The 7,397-nt window shown below is 46.6% G+C and overlaps 1 protein-coding gene across 1 annotated transcript in view; it reads left to right on the top strand.

Annotated features, from left to right (window-relative positions):
• LOC144485792 (uncharacterized) overlaps positions 1 to 7,397 on the top strand; it is a 64,637-nt gene that overhangs the window by 19,307 nt on the left and 37,933 nt on the right. The gene's annotated exons all lie outside the window — the stretch shown is intronic.

Raw genomic sequence — 7,397 nt, 5'->3', positions numbered from 1 at the left:
GGACCTCTTGAATTGTTCCCATCTCTGCATCCTCCCCAACCACAGACAGCACAATATTGAGCATAAACCGGGCCCTTAACATTAAGTAAACGCCAGCTTAGTTATAGGAGTTAATATTCGAGATAAAAGTCAAATAAATCAGCTTTGTATTCAACAAGGTGTATCAAATCTTTTTTAATATCTCTATCACAAATTATTTCCTTTTAAAGGGCTCTCCCTGTTACCTCCATCCTCACCTCCAACAAGTGTGAGGAGCTCATGGCATATAAGGCGACACAGTATTTAGCACTGCTCCCTCAGTGCCAGGGACCCAGGTTTGATTCTGGCCTTGTGTGACCATGTGGAGGTTGCACGTTCTCCCCGTGTTTGTGTGGGTTTCCTCCGGGTTCTCGAGTTTCCTCCCACACTCCGAAGACGTGCAGGTTAGGTGAATTAGCCATGCTAAATTGCACCCAAGTGTCCAAAGATGTGTAATTTGGGTGGATTAGCCATGGTAAATATGTGGGGTTACAGGGATGGAGTGGAGGGGAAGGCTTGGGTGGGATGCTTTTTCAGAGTCAGTGCAGACACGATGGGCCAAAAGGCCTCTTTCTGCACTGTGCAGATTCTATGGTTCCTTGTGACTAAGATTGAGCCAATCCAATCAGCTGCCTTTGCTGCTTCTTTCCCTTCCACAGACCACCGGACCAAAGTGTCTGTGAAGTTCCTCCTTGTCTGAGCTCTATCTTCCTCCAGTTTCTCTCCTATCTCCCTCTGAGCTCATGTTGTCCATGAGACCTGCCTTCAACTCCCTGGACTCCATTCTCACAAAACTGCTGTCCATCCAACTTCCCCATGTTAGCTGACACTGTTCACAATTCTCTCCCATTTCTTACTGTTTCTCTCACTTTAAATGTACCGTCATCACCCATCCTAAAAAAACACTAAACCCCACTATCTTTGCAAATTATTGCCCCATCTCCAACCTCCTTTTCCTCTCCAAAACCCCTGAACTCGGTGTCCCCCGAGGATCTATCCTTGGCCCCTCCTATTTCCCATCCACATGCTGCCACTGGGTGACATCATCCAAAAGCACCATGTTGGTTTTCACCTGTACACTGACAACACCCAGCTCGACCTCACCCCCATCCCTCTCCATTCCTCCACCGTTACTAAATTATCAAACTGCTCATCCCACATCCAGTTCTGGATGAGCAGAAATTTCCTCCAGTTAAACATTGGAAAGACCAAAGCCACTGTCTTCAGTCATCACTAAAAATTCTGTTCCCTCACTACTCAGAGTAACGGGTCATCCAATTAAGACAGCAATGAGAAGGAATTTCTTCTCAGAATGTCGTGAATATGTGGAATTCTTTACCACAGAGGGCTTAATGGGTCATTAAGTATGCCTAAGGCTGAGATCGATTTTTTTTTTCTTAATCAGTAAGGGAATCAGGGGTTATGGGGATAAGGCAAGAAAGTGGAGTTGTGGATAATCACAAGCGATCAGTCATGATTTCATTGAATGGCAGAGCAAACTTGATGGGCCAAATGGCCTCCTTCTGCTCCTACATCTTATAGTCCATCTCTCTCCCTGGGAACTGTCTGAGGCTGAACCACACACTTCACAATCTCGGTGTCAGATTTGACCCCAAGATGAGTTTCTGACCACATATCCACCCCATCACCAATACCAGATATTTCAATCTCCATAATGTCACCTGTCTTCACCCACCTCAGCTCATCTGCTGCTGAAACCCTCATCCATGCCCGTGTTAGCTTTAGACTTGACAATTCCAATACATTCCTGACCAGCCTCTCACGTTCACCCCACCCGGAATTGTGAATTCACCCATTCCCCCTGAGCTCACTGACCTACATCACCTTCAAGTCAAGTAGTGCATCAACTTTAAAATTCACATCCTTGATTTCAAATTCCTCCATGACCTTATACCTCCCTATCTCAGTAATCTCCAGTTTCACTATTCTCTGAGATATCTGCACTCTTCTCATTCTGGCCTCTTGAGCATCCTTGATTTTAATACTCCATCATTAGTGGCAGGACCTGGGTGTGAAACTATGAAATTCTCTCGCTGAACTGTCCATCTCTCCTGATTCAAGATCTGCCTCTCCAATCAGGCTTTTCCCATCTATCCTAATATTATGCTCTGTCACTCAGAATCCCTACAGTGCAGAAGAGGCCATTTGTCCTAAAGAGTCTGTACCAACATTCTGACAGAGAATCTTACCCAGGCCCTCTCCCCCACCCTATACCTGTAACACATTTACCATTTCTAATCCATCTAACCTGCACAACTTGGGACACTACGGGTCAATTTAGCGTGGCCAATCCACCTAACCTGCACATCTTCGGACTGTGGGAGTAGACCGGAGCACCCGGAGGAAACCCATGCAGACATGGGGATAACATGCAAACTCCAGACAGATAGTCACCCGAGGCCAAAATTGAAACCAGGGCCCTGGTGCTGTGAGGAAACAATGCGAACCACTAATGCTACTTTTTTCACTGTGAAACTTCTCTGAAATAACTTGGGGTGCTTTCATCCCCACTATTTTCATTTCCAGATCTATCAGTAATGGACTTGCTGCCGTCTGGAACAAAACTGTTTTCAGCACTAAGGCTCCGCTGTGATGTAATAGTCTCTATGACATCATTGCAGCAGGCCTGGATGACATCATCAGAGTCCATTGTTTCTGAATGATTCACATCAATAACAACAGGAAATACTCATCAAGCTGAGCACATTATCTAGGCTGACACTGCAGTCTGACATTGAGGGACTGCTGCACTCTGACACACACTGTCCTTCACATGGATTCACTCAGTTATCTCATTTACTGATAGAACAGCACAGTTAGACTAGAGGGACAACACTCAGACACTTCACATGTGCAAAGGGATTTCCTTAGTTTTCCTCAGTGGCTAACACTCTGGATCAAATGCTTTGAACTTTTAAAATCAATGTCAGCATTCTTATTGGTGAGGGGCAGTTTAACTGTTCTGTCTATGGGTAAAGCCTGCTGAGACCCTGATGCATTCACTTCTAACTGTAGATGTTTGTTCTGTTGTCAATCAGACCCAGGACCGAACTGTGGTGGAGAGCCTATGCTCATAGATTCGTAGAATTCCTACGGTGTGGAAGGAGGCCATTCAGCCCATTAAGCCTACGCGAACAACAATCCGACCCATGCACTATCCCCATAACCCCAACTATTCACCCTGACACTAAGGGGCATTTTAGCATAGCCAATTAACCTAACCCGCACATCTTTGGACTGTGGGAGGAAACCAGAGCACCTGGAGGAAACCCACATAGACATGGGGAGAACATGCAAAGTCCACACAGACAGTGACCCGAGGCCAGAATTGAACCTGAGTCCCTGGCGCTGTGAGACAGCAGCGCTTGCCACTGTGCCACCCCAGTCCTTAGTTACTATATCAGTCCTTAGTTCCACATCAATCGATTTAATACATTTGTTATTGTGGCCCAATGGTACCAATCATATTCAGATCGCAAACCATATTTTCTATTTAACAAAACCAGTGTGAATGGCGGGGTGATTACCCAACATTCTCTGCGGGTGAGAATGTGCCCTATCCACATTACAGCCTTGCGCAAACGCGGTACCTGGCTCTGACCGGAGCATGCGCAGTCCGGACTGTATCTGGCGCTGTGAGGAGCCGGAAAGAAACAATGGAGTGAGGTTCAGTAATGGAGCCGCTGGGTGACCGGGGAGGGATAGAAGCAGCGGAGTGGACTGGGAGGTTTCATAATTACCCCGTAGAGTCTTCAATCCAGAATAAAATGTTCCTGGTCCCGCTTCAGTTGGTACTGAATAGAGTCGGAGCTGAGCGGCTCCAGGCCCAGGTTAACGGCCGCCATCTTTACAGGACAGCAGGGCGCATGCGCTGTGAGCCTGGCCCAGTTACCAACTCTCCCGGATTGGACTGGAGTCTCCAGGAATTTTTTATTTGTCCATGGGATGTGGGAGTCGCTGGCTGGACCAACATTTATTGTCCATCCCTAATTGTACTTCAACTGAGTAGCTTGCTAGACCATGTCACAGAGCATTTTAAGAATCAACCACATCTCTGTAGTTTGGAGTCATATTTAGGCCACACCAGATAAGGATGGGAGATTTGTTTCCCAATGCATTCAGGGAATGTGGCTGCCACTGGCTGGGCCAGCATCTATTGCCCATCTTTATTTGCCCTTGAACTTCAGAGGGCATTTTAAGAGTCAACCAACCACACTGCTGTGGATCTGGAATCACACATAGACCTGACCAGGTAAGGCAGCAGATTTCCTTGGCTCAAGGACATTAGTGAACCAGTTGGCTTTTTACAACAATTGACAATGGTTTCATGGTCATCATTAGACTTTCAATTCCAGATTTTTATTGAATTCAAATTTCACCACCTGCTGTAGTGGGATTCAAACCTCAGTCTCTAAAACATTCAGGACATTTAAAAATATATCTTTTGTTGTCATTTTCCTTTGAACATTTCTCTTCACCGGATATAAAAATATTGAAAATGGATAAAAGATGTTTGTCTGACTGTCAATCATTATGCTGTAAGGTAAGGAGTCTTTTTTGCTTTCCAATTGGCCCAGGAAGGCAGTGGGGAAGGATGTGTTGACTGATTCGTGGTTGGAGGATGGGCACAATAGAAAAGACGTGATAAAACCTCCAGGAAACATTTAATCACAATTGGCAACTTGGAGGAGAGAATGTTGTGAATTTCTATCCTGGACTAACTGTGATGGTTTCTGTAAATATACAGAGTGCTGGAAGTGGAAAATTGCCAGACGGGAATCTCAAATCAAACATCACATTGTGATCTGATGGAGTCACTCCATAAAAGAATGACCAGGGTGAGGCTGGGGCCGGTCAAGGACGGCAGTGGGAATTTGTGCATGGAGTCATAAGAGATAGGAGGTGATGAATGAATACTTTTCTTCGGTGTTCACCAAGGAGAGGGGCCATGTTTTTGAGGAAGAGATGGTGTCACAGGCTGATAGGCTGGAGGAAGTAGATGTTCGGAGGGAAGATGTACTAGCAATTTTGAATAAACTGAAAGTTGATAAGTCCCCTGGGCCTGATGAAATATATCCTAGGATTCTTTGGGAGGCAAGGGATGAGATAGCAGAGCCTTTGGCATTGATCTTTGCGTCCCCACTGTCCACGGGGGTGGTGCCAGAGGACTGGAGAGTGGCGAATGTGGTTCCTCTGTTTAAGAAAGGGAATAGAAATGACCCTGGTAATTATAGGCCGGTTAGTCTTACTTCGGTGGTTGGTAAGTTGATGGAAAAGGTCCTTAGGGATAGGATTTACGACCATTTAGAAAGATGCAGCTTAATCCGGGATAGTCAGCACGGATTTGTGAAGGACAAGTCTTGCCTCACAAATTTGATAGAATTTTTTGAGGAGGTAACTAAGTGTGTAGATGAAGGTAGTGCAGTTGATGTCATATACATGGATTTTAGTAAGGCGTTTGATAAAGTCCCCCACGGTCGGCTTATGAAGAAAGTAAGGATGTGTGGGATAGAGGGAAGTTTGGCCGATTGGATAGGTAACTGGCTATCTAACAGAACAGTAAGAAGTCTCACAACACCAGGTTAAAGTCCAACAGGTTTATTTGGTAGCAAATACCATAAGCTTTCGGAGCAATGCTCCTTCGTCAGATGGAGTGGTCTCTGTTCTCAAACAGGGCACAGACACAGAAATCAAATTACAGAATACTGATTAGAATGCAAATCTCTACAGCCAGCCAGGTCTTAAATGCACAGACAATGTGGGTGGAGGGAGCATTCAACACAGGTTAAAGAGATGTGTATTGTCTCCAGACAGTACAGCTTGTGAAATTGTGCAAGTCCAGGAGTCAAGCTGTGGGGGTTACTGATAATGTGACATAAATCCAACATCCCGGTTTAGACCGTCCTCATGTGTGCGGAACTTGGCTATCAGTTTCTGCTCAGTGACTCTGCGCTGTCGTGTGTCGTGAAGGCCGCCTTGGAGAACGCTTACCTGAAGATCCAAGGCTGAATGCCCGTGACTGCTGAAGTGCTCCCCCACAGGAAGAGAACACTCTTGCCTGGTGATTGTCGAGCGGTGTTCATTCATCCGTTGTCGTAGTGTCTGCATGGTTTCCCCAATGTACCATGCCTCGGGACATCCTTTCTTGCAGCGTATCAGGTAGACAACGTTGGCCGAGTTGCAAGAGTAGGTACCGTGTACCTGGTAGATGGTGTTCTCACGTGAGATGATGGCATCCATGTTGATGATCCGGCACGTCTTGCAGAGGTTGCTGTGACAGGGTTGTGTGGTGTCGTGGTCACTGTTCTCCTGAAGGCTGGGTAGTTTGCTGCGGACAATGGTCTGTTTGAGGTTGCGTGGTTGTTTGAAGGCAAGAAGTGGGGGTGTGGGGATGGCCTTGGCGAGATGTTCGTCTTCATCAATGACATGTTGAAGGCTCCGGAGGAGATGCCGTAGCTTCTCCGCTCCGGGGAAGTACTGGACGACGAAGGGTACTCTGTCCACCGTGTCCCGTGTTTGTCTTCTGAGGAGGTTGGTGCGGTTTTTCGCTGTGGCACGTCGGAACTGTTGATCGATGAGTCGAGCGCCATATCCTGTTCTTATGAGGGCATCTTTCAGCGTCTGGAGGTGTCTGTTGCGATCCTCCTCATCTGAGCAGATCCTGTGTATTCGGAGGGCTTGTCCGTAGGGGATGGCTTCTTTTACGTGTTTAGGGTGGAAGCTGGAGAAGTGGAGCATCATGAGGTTATCCGTGGGCTTGCGGTACAGTGAGGTGCTGAGGTGACCGTCCTTAATGGAGATGCGTGTGTCCAAGAATGCAACCGATTCCGGAGAGTAGTCCATGGTGAGTCTGATGGTGGGATGGAACTTGTTGATGTCATCATATAGTTGTTTCAGAACTGTGCTCAGTTCCGGGCAACAGGACATAATGGCCCTGGAAAGAGCGTAGAACTGATGTACCTGAGTGATATCTGAACTCCCAGGGTTAAATTAGGTGAGATTACAAGAAAGTGCCATTCTGGTGCAGAGGCCATTCAGCCCATTGGATCCATGCAAGCTGTCGACAGCAAGCCAGTCAGTCCCATTCCTCTGCTCTATCCTCATTGCAGCTTTATTTCCCTCGAGTGTCTATCCAATTTCATTTTGAAATTATTCATCGTGTCCATTTCCACCCAACTCGTAGGCAGCAAGTTTCAGGTCATTGCCACTTGCTGTGTAAAAGCATTCTTCCTCACATCTCCTGTACTTTTTACATACAAATTAGGAGCAGGAATAGGCCACTTGGTCCCTCGAATCTGCTCCACCCTGTGGCTGATCTAAGTTTCCCCTCAACTTCACATTCCTGTCTACTCCCGATA

The sequence above is a fragment of the Mustelus asterias genome, unplaced genomic scaffold, assembly GCF_964213995.1.
Source record: "Mustelus asterias unplaced genomic scaffold, sMusAst1.hap1.1 HAP1_SCAFFOLD_220, whole genome shotgun sequence".
NCBI lineage: Eukaryota > Metazoa > Chordata > Chondrichthyes > Carcharhiniformes > Triakidae > Mustelus > Mustelus asterias.
Note: the sequence above shows the minus strand (reverse complement) of the source record. Positions and strands in the feature narration are given on the sequence as shown.